Here is a 16,230-nt window from a genome sequence, read left to right on the forward strand (position 1 = left end):
TAAATCAGGAAATAATATAACTCATTCTCCAATACTGCTGAATTTTTAAAATGTATTTTCTTCTTTATTTTCCGATAAATAATTTGTAAGCAGAAAGATTGATATTGATATGGTTTGATACTTGTGTAAGGATAAAGTATAAATAGTTTTATGAATGTGAGTTGAGGAATAAAAAATATTAATCTTTGTTGTATTGCATTTGGGGGATTTCAGTCACAGAAAATGTGACCTTGAGTGCCGAGTATAGGACAAGACTTTCAGCTCCCCACCGACTAGTGGTGGCGTCTCCGTTTGAGTGAAATATTCTCGAGAGGGATGTTAAACAATATAAAATCAATAATCAATCCCTGCAATGTCTGCTTCAGATATTGGGCTTATCCTGACAAGTTACATGTAACATTTGTGTACTTTATGAGCTAAAAAGGATTAGCTTTATTGTGCCCTATAAAAGTAATGGCAACTTCACTGTGGCATCAAAAAGTTTTGAAACTAGCTTAAATGTTAGTTAAGTATATGGCTGTGTTAAATCAGGAAAGAATATATGGCATGAAGGTTTACCATTCCGCAAATAAGACATCAATAATGTTGTGCATTTCTCTATGTAAAACACAAAAAACCTCAAAATCGTCCATTTCAAGAGTAATTCGCCTTCAGAAAATAGTGTCCACATCCATCGCCTACTTTAATTTTTTGATTTGGATTTTTTGTTCAACAGTCAATAAAAAAATCACATATCTCAAAATCCTTGTGGGCGATGCCTGTGGACAGTACATGTACCATCTGAAAGAACATTACTTAGAAAATTGGTGTCTTTGTAACCTTTTAAGAAAATACCGGAAAATGCCCAGGTTCATGACTTCACAATTAGCATTTAAAAACCATGTGAGAAAAAAATGATTTGTACAATTTTTCTGCATGAAATAGCAATGATTCAAAAAGCATGAGTTTTCACCCTTTACACCAATTTCATTTTTTTAAAAAATCACAGGGCTAGATTTGTATGGAGACCATACCTTGTCCGTTAGAAAAATAGTATTGAAAATTTCCATGGAAGTGGTGAAATGTGGTCATTTTTAAAAGATCTTTGGTTTTTGTTTGCCTTTTTTCGACTGATTGGCAAAAAAAATTAAGTCTCTCTTGAACTTCAAAGGGTTTTTAAAAAATAAAATTATTTCTGAAAAAAAAAAACTTTTTTTCATTCAGTACTGATCAATTGATGATGTTGAAACTTTTAATCTTTTTATCAACTTTCCAACCAATTCAACTTTATTACCCCCGGTCGGAAAAGGACAAACAAACATTATTGAAACATGGTCTACACATGTTACTTTCGGGGAAAACGTGTTTGCTTTTCATTTGATTGGGTCTCTGTATTCACTTACCAATGTCACATTTATCTCCAAACCAGCCTTCATTACACTGACATGTAAACTCCGTAGCTGATACCGCAGAACAAGCTCCATTCACACAGTCATTAGAGGAACAAGGATCTGAAAAAAAAAAAATATCGGAATCATCTTAAAGTGGTGGAAATTCAAACAAAATCGAGTATGTTTTTCATGTTTGCTATCAAATGCTGCAGTTATTTTAACATGCGACCGTTCATTCCAGTAATAACAAACAAAGAAAGAAAATTTATTGTTTATATTTATATCTGTTTAAATTATCATTTTAAGTAGGATTAAAAATATTAATTATTGTGTTAATGATGCGAACGTCTTTGTACGGTTCATTGATGGAAGGCCACTGATCAAGAAATCTGTACAGGTGACATGCCTACTGTAGTTCATGCAGTGATGAACGCAATGGGTTTGCTTAAGAAATAAAGAAGAAAATATTAAGTGGATGTAAATATATCATTGTTAGACTTGATCCATTGTTAACTCACAATCCCACAATTATTTCAGTTAGTACAAGCAATATGAGATACACTTGCTGTGGCCTTCAACTGGACATTTAGATATATCGACGACGTATTGTCAATTAATAATGATAATTTCCATTCATACGTTGACACGATATATCCTGGTGAGCTTGAGATAAAAGATACCACAGAGTCCGACACTTCTGCTTCATACTTGGATATTTTACTTGAAAAAGACACTAATGGTAATCTAACAACCAAGCTATATGATAAACGTGATGACTTTAATTTTTCTATCGTCAACTTCCCTTACTTATGCAGCAATATACCTTCATCACCTGCATACGGAGTATTTATATCTCAGTTGATTCGATATGCAAGAGCATGCTCTGCGTATGAACAGTTTCTTAAACGAGGTAAATTATTGACAAGCAAGTTGATGAAACAAGAATATCAACAGTCTCGTTTAAAGTCATCATTTCGTAAATTCTATGGTCGATACAATGACCTTGTCAGCAAATACAATTTATCATTGAATGAAATGCTGAATGACGTTTTTCATACCAATTGTTAGTCCATTATTTATACACTGAATTGACCACGGATTTTTTCCGTTATATCCTGATTATGACAACGAGCACACGGCGGGTGTGACCGGTCGGCAGGGGATGCTCACTCCTCCATGGCACCTGATCCCACCTCTGATGTTTCGGAGGTCCGTGTTTGCTCTGCACTTATTTTGTATATTTGTTTAATGGACGTTGAGATTGAATACTGTTCGTTATTTCCATATGCATTATTGAAAATGTTATTTTGTAGGTAAAGTATGGCAATTATGATTCATTCGTATGTAATGTAAACCCTAATGACAAATAAGCCCAAAATAAAGTTTAAAAAATGCTTCGAAAGAAATATTTCTTTACGACCGAATATTGAGTATTCTTGAAGAATTCATTATTGTACAGGACGACAAGATTTCAATTTTGCTTCAATCAAAGCTAAAAAAAATATTTTCTATGGCAAATATGAACAGAAGTTTATGTTTTTTTTTTCTGTCATTGAAATAGCTAATTACAAATTTGCATCAAAATTCCCCAATGTCAAACACGCAGCACATATTGCTTTAACTAATATCAAAATATACTAATCTTCACGTACTAGTGTCACAATTATCTCCAAACCAGCCTTCGTCACACTGACAGGTATAGTCAGTGACTGACACACGTGTACAAGCTCCATTTACACACGTGTTACCGCTACATACGTCTGAAAAATATTCTTATATACAACAAATGGATTGTTTTTTTTATTTTTCCTAGAGTCATTTATGAACAAATTTCTTTACCATATATTATTTATTCTTTTCGCATTAAGTGCATTCAATAGTTTCTTTTTGATACTACTAGAGATGACTGCAATATCATGTAAAATTGAGTACAATGCCTGTTAAAGGAAATACTTGTTATAAGTAGAACAAGGTCAGAAACATAATGCTGTTCAAACAACTTAATTGATATACAAATGAAAAAATATCAAGATCATCTAATTCTGTATACGCAATACCAATAAGTTAAAAAAAGTCTAAGGGTATTTGGAATCAAAACATACGACAATGTTTGTAACACAAAATAATTTAGTATTGATTTCTCCTGCAGTGGTGTGTTCCTTCGTATCAAAGAGATGCCAAACTTTAAGGTTGTTTAATAAAATTGATAGCAAAATAAAAATATTGAATGATGAAGACTGGACAACATACCATTCTGACAGAACTGTCCAGAGAAGCCTGTCTGACACTGACACTCAGGAGTCGAACCAGCGGTCACATGACAAGATCCGCCATTCTGGCACACTATGCCGACACATACATAAGAACACATAAGGAAATCAAGACAGTTCAAAACCACAATAGACAAAATAATAATCATATATATTTCTGAATAATTATTGATTTGAATCAAAAGAAAAAATACAAGTTTGGTAAGAAATTTAGATGCACGAGTACGTATTTTTACAGTGCGCCAATTTATGCAGAAATAAAAAGCAGTGAAATCTGCAACACATTTTGAAATTATTTTCATTTGAATGGCGCAAAAAACAACCAACGTCTTTGATTTGCAGACCCTATGCAATTGGTGCATATCGAGAAAACGCCTCGAACGCTGTAACCATTCCCATACCTGGTAATAAGGTAACTGCATCGGTTCGAAGATGTGCACAAGTCAAGTGAAATACACCCTGAATTCCATTTATTGAAATATGCATCACAAAAAAGAAATAAACTCCGTAAAAGCTCAATAGTAAACACACTGACATTACTCCGTACATACAAGCACGTCGATACACCTAGTCCGTGCTAATCAGATTTTGGTCAGCGAAAATATCACAAGTGGAAAGAGAAGTTATTTGGTATTTGCGCGGCTGAAGGGGGGGGGGGGGGGGGGTTATAACTTATGTTCATAGGCTATAATTGTGAATTGTCTATCTACATGTAGTTCTAATATACATTATTTACAAAGTCAAGTATATAGTCTGCAGTTGGTTTGCGTTTCAAAATTCATTTGTCAATTTTAACTGATAATTGTAGTACTAATCTCAAATTTAGTAATTTGATGTACCGCAATTATTTACTTCATATCTTAAAAGCAATTAACCAGAATAAAATTTTTTTTATGTGTACATAGATCTATACGTTCTTTAACACACAAACATACGAAGAAATGCCATCCCCTGTTCAGATTGACATTTAGGCATTTGATTTTTTAGGCGGGGGGGGGGGGGGGGGGGGGGGGGGGGGGGGGGGGGGTGAAAAATAATTGACATGACCGTTATCTAAATATTCTTGGAAGACGGACATCTCTGCCGAATTCAATTTTGAAAATTTTATTTTAAATTTGTCACTCCGACCACAATGTATGTGCATTTTGAGGTATGTATAAATGTTTTATAATTATGGTGTTATAGAGAGGCTTTCCAGATTTCAGTATACCTGCCTGATAGTCTAGCTACTTTTTTTTATATTTAAAAATAATTTCTGTAGGAGTATTTGGGAGATAATTCTAAAAGCTATGGTAGGGAGTCTTGACACTGGTTGAATACGGATAATTTTTATTTACTAATTGTATATTGAAATAACTCTCTCTCTTTCTCTCTCTCCCTCTCTCTCTCACTCTGTAACCATCTGTTACCATCCTACGCACTTTGTGCTGTCCATTAATTAAGCCTTAGGACAGTTCAAGGGTTTTTTTCAGGCGGGATGTCGAAACTTCATAAATTGAAAAATAATTTTAATTTGGACGAGAAGTTAATCCGAACGGCCAAATTGAAAGAGAAACTAAAGGTATTATGAGAAATGAGCTCACTAAATGATACCCTCACCGCCCATATGGTTATAATGGCAAAGTACATATTTTTGGAAGGAAATTGAAAGGGGGGGGGGCTAAGTGCAAAGATTTTTTTTATACATTCAAAAAATCTGACAAGCTTTAAAAAAGGGGAAAATGTCCTTTTCCTAAATACGAATATCCTATTTCGTGTGGGGGAAAGGGGGGGGGGTGGAGGTAGGTTCGAACTTCAGTAACAAAATTTTTCTCCAAACACCTACACTTTCCTCTTTTTTAACTTATACAGCGACTTGTCTATAAAAAAAAGGGGGGGGGGGGGGGGGGGGGCTAAACCTACGCAGCAATATTCAATGTCTATACTATGTATATATTTGTAAAAAAAAAAAAAAAAAAAAAAAAAGCCCCCCCCCCCCGGTTCCGACACTTAAAGGTACTTGGACACAGATTTGAAGTAATTATTTTCTCTATAATATTACGACTTTTAAATTTTAATAGTATTTCACACAGAAATTAATTAAAAATCTTATTTCGTTTAAAAGATATTGAAATTTCAATTTTTCGGCGGGTTTGATTGACATATGCTTGCATTCTCACAAATTTAATTTTATTCTTAATCCTTAGGAAAAGAGGCAATCTCGTCTTGTATAAATGAAAAATATTAATACTATAATCCAAAAAATTCAGAGTAGACACGTTCGAAAGCAAAACAAACACACAATATATTGTCAGTCCATGCAGTTGTGGTAAGCAGACTGTGACGATTGAACGCACCCGGTGATTTCTAAATATAAACAATAACAGAACTCTAGCCCTGTTTACAAAAACTGTGTACATAACACGAGTGTGCTCGATTTGCTAAACTCTGTACGTATCTCTTAGTTCAGAATGACGATACTTGTGAAGGTGTTTTGCTTTCTAACATTTCTACTCTGAATAAAATTATTTTTCCTGATAGAAGTTTTAATATTTCTCATTAAAACACTTCAAAATTGCCACTTTTCCTAAGGATTAAGAATAAAGTTAAAATTTGTGAAAGTGCAAGGTTGTGTCAATCAAACCCGCCAAAAAATTTTAAGTTTTAATAACTTTTAAATGAAATAAGATTTTTAATTAATTTTTGTGTGAAATACTATCAAAATATACAATTCGTGATATTATACAGAAAAAAGGAGAAAATATTAACATCAAATCTGTGTCCAAGTACCTTTAAATGCTGAACCTGGACAACAAACAAGAGAATTTTCGAAAAGCTATAAGTAGAACGTGGAATTCTCACGGGGGGTTTCCTCTCTCTTTTTATCTGCTTTTTCAAGTTATCATTAATTATTTATGTCTAGAAATTTAATTCACGTTAAATTCTATTTTCATTATCATTGTACCACAGAATCACACTCGTTTATTATACCCTTTGCAACAAGTTGCGTGAGGTATAATGTTTTGGACGCATCAGTCAGCCCATTTTTTTTTTGGTCTTATAAACTAATGCACAGAGTTTTGTTGAACTATGCTGATATTCAGAGGAGTCAATATGTCTGTATTTGTTCATCACCAGGAAATTCTGAAATCTTTCTTTTTTCGGGAATGTCCGCACTTTTACATTTAGATTTTGGCCATATCTTGAATATAAAAATGAGCAGTTTACAAGAAAATTACGATTCCTTTATTTTTTCTGTGAATTTCAGCACTTCGACTTATGTGGGAGTGTGGGGTATGTGAATTTGCTCACTTTTTCTTTCATTGACCATAGAATTATAAATAACTTTAAATCAAATTATATTAGGTCTAATAAAGCCAATATACAGTATTTATTTGATCATAAAGAAATCCGATCTGTTTTAGACGTTTTTCTTAAAAAAAAATTATGAGAGTGTTATGCATGTTTTATTACCCCCCCCCCACCCCTTTCACAGGAAAATGTCTTTACATCTTCAAAAGGTGAATGATTCGTAATAATGCATACTTTAATATAAATTTGATGAAGTTAAACCATGTTTTCAAAATTTTTTTTTACACCATTTACAGACAAGAGTAATGTTTATTCTTAAAAAAAAATTATCTGCATTTTCTTCAGTCAACCCTACGACGCTTTCAACCTTTGATATTTTCCCTGATCAAATAAATTGATCGGCATGGGCCACGTGTGTACCAGGAAGTTTTTTACTGTTGAGTTAGCAATGGATTACATGATTTATGAGATGCATTTTTCAATAAAAGTAAAATAGGATAATTCTTTCGACATGTGCACACCCCTGTAACGATAGCAGTATTCAGGTAAATATTTCTATCACTGCGTTTGACGCGTTTTCTCGACTGACTTGCATGGAATTTTTGCTCTACTTGAATATTTTCCGTGTAAGTGTATTTTCTATATTGCAGCAAATGCATTCAAAAATAATTTAATTCTCGGTATAGTTCTAGTTTCTGTTGAATTTTTACTTTTCAAACATGTATATTAGTCAGTTTATGGACTTCTTAAAACTTTGCTATCGGAGATGTGCACATGTCGACAGCCAGGATAGAAAATCACTGAAGTGAAACAGTCCCAAAAGGCTATATATAGCAGGTACAGGTGGCCAAAAATGTTCGATTAAATATGGCGGAATCGAGGAAATATGGCGGACAAAGGCGAACAGGAATGTAGTAAGTCGTACAAAGATGAAAACTGGTGCCTTTTTAAGAGTTCATGTCAGCTTTAAGTAAAATTCAAATTTCGTTGGTAAATCTCACATTGTACATGTGTTTTTATGATTAGTAATAATTACTCCCTTGAGGGTATTTCGAAGAAAATGTGACATGAATTTATTGAGTATCTACCTTACCAAAAATGCCACTACTTTATTTTTTAAAAACAATATAATGTACCTTTAAGTTGGGGGCTGCGGGTAGGTTTATCTCAGCTGTGGTCCATACATTACCGGTGTTTGTAGAGAATTGATGCGGTGTGGTCCCTGAGTCACTCATTACTTTAACTGTTAGTTTGGTAACATAGGAGGATCCTAGATCTCTATTGGATAAGGCATAATCAAACCTCAGGCAACGGTTTGCACCTGTAGGTAGATTAAGTCAACGACCTATCAGATCGTGCAATATAAAAAGATAAAATGAATAACCAATCAGATAACATGTACGCGTATAAAGATTTTAAAAAATGTCATATATCATCTCAACATAAAAATAGATTAAGTGACTAACCAATTATAGCTGAAAGTATAATCTCTGTGTATAGAAAAGAGTGAGGAACAATTTAATTAAATGGTTACATTTCAAAAAAATATTTGCAAAAAACTTTTACCAGTCTAAAATGTAGAATTTTTATTACTGAACAATCGAAGATACGTGAATAAACAGTGACTTAAACCTAGACGAGACTTATACGTATAAAGAATATAAATTTTCGAATAGAGATTTCAACATATTAGTAAAAAATGATAAAGCCAGTGACTAAATGTACATAATTCGACATAAATAAAGGTAAAGTAACGTATTACTGAAAAATCTTACCTTGACTATATAAAAATCGATTAAATAGGTGACCAATCAGGTCTAGACACACATATGCATGAAGAAGTCAATAAGATATAAATATACATGTAACTGACCAACCAGACTTCGATGTAATTGAAGATTAAGTGAATGACTTATCAGATTCCGATATATAGTAAGGTAGTGAGATTGACCAATGAGATCGCGACATTTATAGAAATAAAGAAACCGATTTATCAGATTTTGATACAAGTAAAAAAATATACAAAGAAAAGGAAGCTAACCGATCAAAGCTTTAAAAGGATCACGTAATAATTCAGTCTATTCTCTAATGATTATCAAAGATTTTAATGCCAACTTTACTTCAGCTATGAGAAGATATTCATAATGTTATAGAGTTTGTCTCATTTTTTTTAAATTTTAATAAAAAACTGAAAAAAGAAAAAACGACTTAAAAAACTTACTTTTAAAAATTCAAAACTTACTTTCAATAATTTCAAAAAATGACTGTAATAAACTTACTTTCAAATTTTGCTGATGTTTCCATCTTAGCAATGCTTGCGTAGAAGAAAGAAGATGTAATAAGGGGACGATCATTTGTGCCATAAGATGACCATCTGAAGCTTGTATCTGGTTACCATTCATATCAAAGTACTGATAAAATGAAAAGGAAACGGTCAACTGTACACGAATGTCCCTTTGATCTTCTATCCAACTCGGTATTAATTAAATGTTGTATTTGCTTATCATTTAAATAAAAGTACTGATAAAGCAAAGAGAAAGTAAACCCAAAATATGTGTAGGATGAAAAAGTAATAGAAGGTACACAAGGACAATATGTATAAAGATTTTATGAAAATTGCGTTTAGTGGTGTAAGAGGACTTGCAGATAAGAGATGGGTATACCTAGATCGTAACAAACTGATGGACGGAATTCCCGATTGATAAATACCCTCCCACTTTTCAGGCAGGCGTTATAAATAAAGGACTAATGTAGGCAAGCAAGCATTATGGTCCATGCATTCTTTTGCTATTCAATGTCTCTGAATGTCTCAAGTTTGTTGAAACTCAAATAATCTGAAACAGTTGTCTGTATTTGAAATAATAATATTGTTCACTCCCTTTATTTCCCGATCAAAGATTTTATTTTACACAATGTTTAACTCACATGAGTGCTTTTAGTACTTTGATTTTATCTATCATTTAAAAAGAGTTGTTTTTCTCTAGTTTAAAACTCTTACTTTCTCAAAAGGTAAACATCAAAAAAGAAAATAATTATTCAAATCTTGTACATAAAGTTAAGGTTTTCGTGTAACAGAAATAAATAAATAACAAGGGGAGATAATTCACACATACCAGACCAGTTGACCACTGAAAGTCTACCCCTGTCGTCACGTGTCTCATCAATGTCGTAAAATCATCCTCAAAACTATCTGTAACTTCAGCAGAGGCTGCAATATAGAAGCTAAGACTTTTACAATTTTCATGAAGAAATTCACTTTTGCAATTTTTGTCAGGGTGTTTTACTATACACAGTTTCTTTTTTCTACAAATAAATTTCGATGGTGGTTCAACATTGATGCAGACCTGAGACTGTATCGCAGTTTGTGCCGGAATATCCTGTTTTACATTGACATGTATAGTCGTCAGTTGTAGCCCCGTCTACACAGGTAGAGGGATACTTACACGGGTTACTGCTGCAGGCTACAAGACATGATTAAAACTACGTTATTCTCAGTAACATGTCAATAAATTAATTTGAGATTTTCTTAAACCTTAAGGGAAGTTTTCCTTACCAGATGGCGCTGCTTCCACTGTAAAAGTGAATCCACTTCCGGGAGCGATGTTGTCGTATGTATCGCTATCAAACCGGACGACCATCATGTTAGATGGACCCAGGCGCTTCTTTGTAAAAACTCCACCACCAGAATTTCCACAAACTCTGCCAAAAAGAGGATAGATATGGATTATTATTTATTTAATCTAAGTATTACTATTTTTTTTAGAATTCGACGTGATGATAAATATTGTCATATTGTCTAACTGATTACATAAATGTGTTATTTACAGCCAAATGATACATACAGTTTTCCCGGGGCTCCTGACAGGTAATCCCGGATCTCCAGAAAATGATTACAGGCGTCCTGTTGATTGACTGGCAGATCCATTGAGTCAACAGTGAGGCGGATCTTAGTTTTATCTGCTCCCTATTTAGGTAAGAATACATTGTTTTTACATTTTAATTGAATTTCATTTACTTTCTTTGTTGATAAATCAATACCAAAGTCCCTCGTTTCTGCTGTCAAAGTGAATTTAAAATAATAAATTGCATTGAATATTTTTAAATGAAACATTAATATTATCATCACAAAACATTAAACTATGGGATGTATTGCTCTCAATTTGAATGTGCAGACTCCATCATATCTAATTGTTATTTAAATCCTTATTTTTCCCATATGGTTACAGCATTTAAAATCTTCAGCTTGGCTTAAAAAAAGAAGCTGTCAGTACGTGGTATTTGTTGTGATAAAAAAAGCAATAAATAGAAATTATTGCAAAATATCATTTTCAAAGCTATATTTAAAAACTTTCTAATCGAAAATAAAATTATCAGAACTCTTACATATCCTGCTATAAAGGACAGAGGAGGAAACTACAGCTGTACCACTGGGGCCTATTTTACCTACCTTGACTAGCCATGTACATTTCAAGCCAGTTGTGTAAGGTGACATGGAAATTTGCTGAGATTCTCCACTGTTCAGAGTTATGATTTCACCACATCCTAAAAAATTAAATTTTAATTCTTATGCCCCCGTAAACGAAGGTTCTGTGGTGTATAATTTTTGTCGTGTCAATCTGTCTGTCTGTCTGTCTCTCTGTTTTTCTGCAAAAACTTCAACCTTGCCAATAACTTTTTGAAGTAGTGGATCTATGACATTCATATTTCATATGTGTTTTTCTTGTAACGAGTTGACCTTTTGACCTTAACCTTGGAGTTTGACCCACTTTTACATGAAAATTAATAAAATTTTACTTCGGTCATATCTTTTGAACAGTAGACACTAGGACATTTATATTTTACATATGTAATTTATGTTTAAAGACCTTTCACTGGATTCCAACAACCTTTACCCTTTGACCTTGTCGATTTTCGTACTTGTGAAAAAAACTTTAAATTTTTGAACGGTAAGGGATAGAACTTTCATCTTTGTGAGAAGACCCTAATAAAGATACAAAGAACTTTGACCTTGACCTTTGAGATTAACCTACTTTAAAAAAGGAAACCTTGACCATAATTTTAAAGAGTTGGGGCTGGTGCTTTCATACTTTATATATTTGATCCTTATGACATGAACTTTTATTTGATAACAATTACTTTAAACCTTTGACCTTGACATTGGAATTTGACTTACTTTTTAAGGAATTAAACTTTCACCATTGCTTCTGAACGGTTTGGGTTGGGGCAATCATGCCTTTCATAAGTATAGTATGTTGAAGACCTATCATTTAATAATAATTACACTGATCTTTTGACCTTGAAATTGGAGATTTTTGTACTAATTAAAAAAAACTTGAAAGTTAGCTTACTTTAAAATTTCACAATTGTTTCCCAGTAAGAATACCCTACTTTTGGAACCATTAATTAAATGTGCATTTAAAAATGCTTAATGTTTGCAATGCTGCCATAACGGGACATTAGTGTTTTACAATCATATCTTCTTTCCTTAAGCAGGGGTATCAATAAAATAATTTTTAGAGAATGTACTCTACCAACTCATGGAAGTAAAATAACCTTACTCATTTTTATATTCCAGGACACAATTAATTTCTATCCTTAATATCCCGTATTCAAATATCTCGAAATTTTCTGGAAACATATACTGTATTCAGGGAAATTTTCGCCCCCGTTTTATTCTCGCCCCTTTTGCCCTCTCCTTGATTGGGAGAATTTAAAAGGGGGCGAATTCAAATTACATCCTGATTCTCATAATTTTTTAAATAGAACTATGATTGGACGAATTTAAAACGGGGCAAAACTGTTCACAAATTCAAAAGGGCGAAAATAACACGGGGCAAAAATAAACCAGTATACAGTATTTGCAGCTAACTACCCACCTAATACACCCCCCCCCCGCAGTTTGGAGAGAGAAAAAACCCAATTATTTTAAAGATTGTATGATATAAACCCTCTTAATGAAAATTTTAAGTTCCATTTGTCTACTGACCGGGTGAAGTGTCCAGTTGTGAGCAGTCGGCCCCGGTCAGTCCGTCCACACACACACAGCTACACACTCCTCTCGTCTGCTTCACGAAACCCTCGTTCTGGCAGGTGGGCGGGTTAACACAGTCATCTGGAATGGTAATGAGAAACATTTAATTTATTGTTTTTTGTACAACGTTCCAAGGGCTTAATTTACCGTTTTTGGTACAGGGTCCTGTACCCTTTCAATTGGAAATTTTAATTGAATTTATATGAAGTTTAACAGTTGAAGAGATACTTCGATAGTTTATTCCTAACTCACATTATTTCTAAACAAAATCTCGAAACTCAATATAATTAAATTTAAAAGGCACTTTTGAAAAAATAATCTGCATGTCATTTGTAAAACTGTGACTTAAAATCGTGACAAAAATGAGTAAACTTTAATTAGACAGTTTCATTGATGAAAAAATAATATTAAGTTCTGCTCCTTCTAGGGAATCTTTCACAGCTTGTATAAATGAAGTTCTTACCCGCGCATTGGTAGAAAGCATTCAGCTCGGCCTTGTCGTAAAACGATAAATCAGATTTGATTTGTCTCGGTAGATAAGCCAGGTCAGGGTCGTTAGAAATCATATAAGTTGTAGAGCCAAACTGTAAAAGAAATGGCGGATATTACTGATTTCAGTACAATGGTAAATTCGGAAATGAATGAAAGCAAAGCATGCCATTCGTAAAAGAGAATATGCATTTAAGAAGCATTTGATATTGATGTCAATGCAAAGCATTTCATTTCTGTTACACACAAAAGAAGAAACCAATTTTCCCATCTTACTACTAACAAACCTACATATACAGACGTGTTACTTTAACCTTTGAGAATCTATCTGAAAAAACAAATTCACATTCTTCCCAGAATGTGGGATGTTCATTTTTAACAAAAATCAAATTGCATAGCATTTTTTTTTGGGGGGGGGGGGCATAATATGCATACTTAATTGGGCAGTTCCCCTTTTACCTAGCAAAAAAACATATCATGTATGCTTAATGTATAAGTTTCAGTAATTTGAATTATCTACCCACCTACAATGCAAATATATCACACAGGTCCAGGCAATATGCATTTTTTCGTTATGGAAAATAACAATGTACATGGAGAATTTAATTGAACTTGTTGTATTACAGCTTTCGGGAATAACGTGCACCCAAAAGTCCTATAGACACCTGTTGGCATCACATTCTTTTAATCTGCTTTCTGCAGAATCGACACGCCTTTTAATCTTTAAAACTGGCTCTTAAACTGGTTCCCTAGCAGAAATGATTACCGTCAACTCGTACATAAAATGTCAGGGTCTAGAGATAGTGAAAATACGAAATTGGAAAAAATATTTCAACAATGAACTTGAAAATGAAAAGACTATATATTTTCATACTGTCACACAAGTAGGTAAACGCTGAGAGCGGTTAATGCAAAGGTTCTCTGTCAATCTTGCTCACAAATGATTATTGTCAACTCGTACATAAAATGTCAGGGTTCTGAGGCAGTAAAAATGCGATATCTGAAGTAATATTTTATCAATGAACTTAAAAATGAATAGGCTTTGTCTTTTCATGCTGCCACACAAGTATGTAAACACTGAGAATGGTTAATGCAAAGGTTTTCTGTCAATATTACCCACAAGGTGTAACAACATACTAACACACACATACGCACATTCGCGATGCTATATAAATATATATCCCCTCCGCAACTAGTTGCGCGAGGGGATAATAAATTGTGTTAGGTTTCTCACCGTCAGTTCATACTGGAGAACAGAGCCCAGATCGTATTGCCTTGCGTTGCTCAATCTTAAACCTCTGTAGTTGAACTCTGCGTCTCTGCTGATGGCGTCCCAGTTGAAGGTGATGATGGGATCGCGGTCCGCCTCACGTGACTGCTCGTGCACTGCACCCGCAGCATGCAACATTTCGTGTAATACAATATCAACCTTTAAGAAATGGTAAATTTATGAAGGAAATAAAAGTAATATATGTTATTGTTGTTTTTTTGTATTATAATTTCAAGTCAATACTGGCGATTTGAAAATAAGGGAACCATTCTCTCAGCATTGGGTTTCACAGATTTTAAAAAAAAAAGTGAAAAAAAAAATGAAAAAACGTGTTTGCATGGAAACCGGTTAGTTTATTTTGTAAAGCACTGAGATTTTACTTAATACGAATAAAACATTAGAGGTGATATCCGTAAAGGATTAAGCATCCTCTGTTAAAGAAGAAACTTACTAGTTCAGAAGCATATACTTACATATACACAGCCGAATTCGTAAAGCCAGAGGTCCTGTCGCCCCGAGTTGTAACCAACATAAGAAGCACATCTGTAGATAATATTATTGAATTAGAGGCCATCTTCACAAAAGAATGCTTGATTTCCCTTTCCTAATCGATTGACTTAAACTGACCCGACTCACAAAAAAATTTTACCTTCAGAAGGCATTGTTAAGGCATTCAGAATTTCTTGTTAGAAAGTTTATTATTAGTGTTACCTACCGCAACCCATTTCCATTTCTAATTACCTTGCTACGTTTCCGATGACGTTGATATATGTAGACTCGGATGTTCTGGGAACCCACGTGACACAGGCCGCGTCATTAAACTTTGAGACTGCTTCATTAAACTTCTGTTGTATGTCTCCAACTGAAATTTGATAATCGACGTCAAATACTTAAATAGGTCAGTCAATAAAGTTATTATAGAATATTGTATATATAATTATATATAAATATATATATATTTCATTTCTGACGTGTACAAAACATTGACTTGCAAATCAGTAACGGGTTAAAGGAGCATCTTTTTTAAATTAAGTTTGATAAATACGTTTATACTAGTGTATGAAACATTCAGTTACTGAGGATAAGAAAGAATCCAATGATGCGTCCTTCTTAGAATAGATCTATATTCTTTGCAAACTTTATTATGCGATGTTTACAAGACCATTCAATCAAATTATCTATTATATTACGGTTTTGGTATGTCGTTGTTTGAATGCTGTAAGGTATCTGTCTGTTAGGCCATTTTAGGTTGTCTTCTGGAACAAAAAGCCTCTTCCTCCTTCTGGCAGGTGTTTGCTGTAGGAAAATAACTTTAACTACAAATATGCATTCCTGATTTTATTTTTACTATTTAAAAATCTTTTTTTTATATAATTTTCAAAAGGATTTTCTATACGTTTTTTGTTTTGTTTCGCATTTTCCCCTAACATTTTCATTTTTGAGGAATTATGTACTTAAAAAATATGTCAGAAGATCGAGAGAAGTTCAATCCAATTAAGATTTCTCTAC

General features: G+C 33.5%; 1 pseudogene; it reads right to left on the reverse strand.

The window, feature by feature from the left end:
• Positions 1-1,382: 1,382 nt before the first annotated feature.
• On the reverse strand, positions 1,383-16,017 carry LOC134254622 (neurogenic locus notch homolog protein 1-like; annotated as a pseudogene).
• Positions 16,018-16,230: the final 213 nt, after the last annotated feature.

Source organism: Saccostrea cucullata, unplaced genomic scaffold (genome assembly GCF_032062105.1).
Source record: "Saccostrea cucullata isolate Sc308-1 unplaced genomic scaffold, CSIRO_AGI_Scuc_v1 ctg13229, whole genome shotgun sequence".
NCBI lineage: Eukaryota > Metazoa > Mollusca > Bivalvia > Ostreida > Ostreidae > Saccostrea > Saccostrea cuccullata.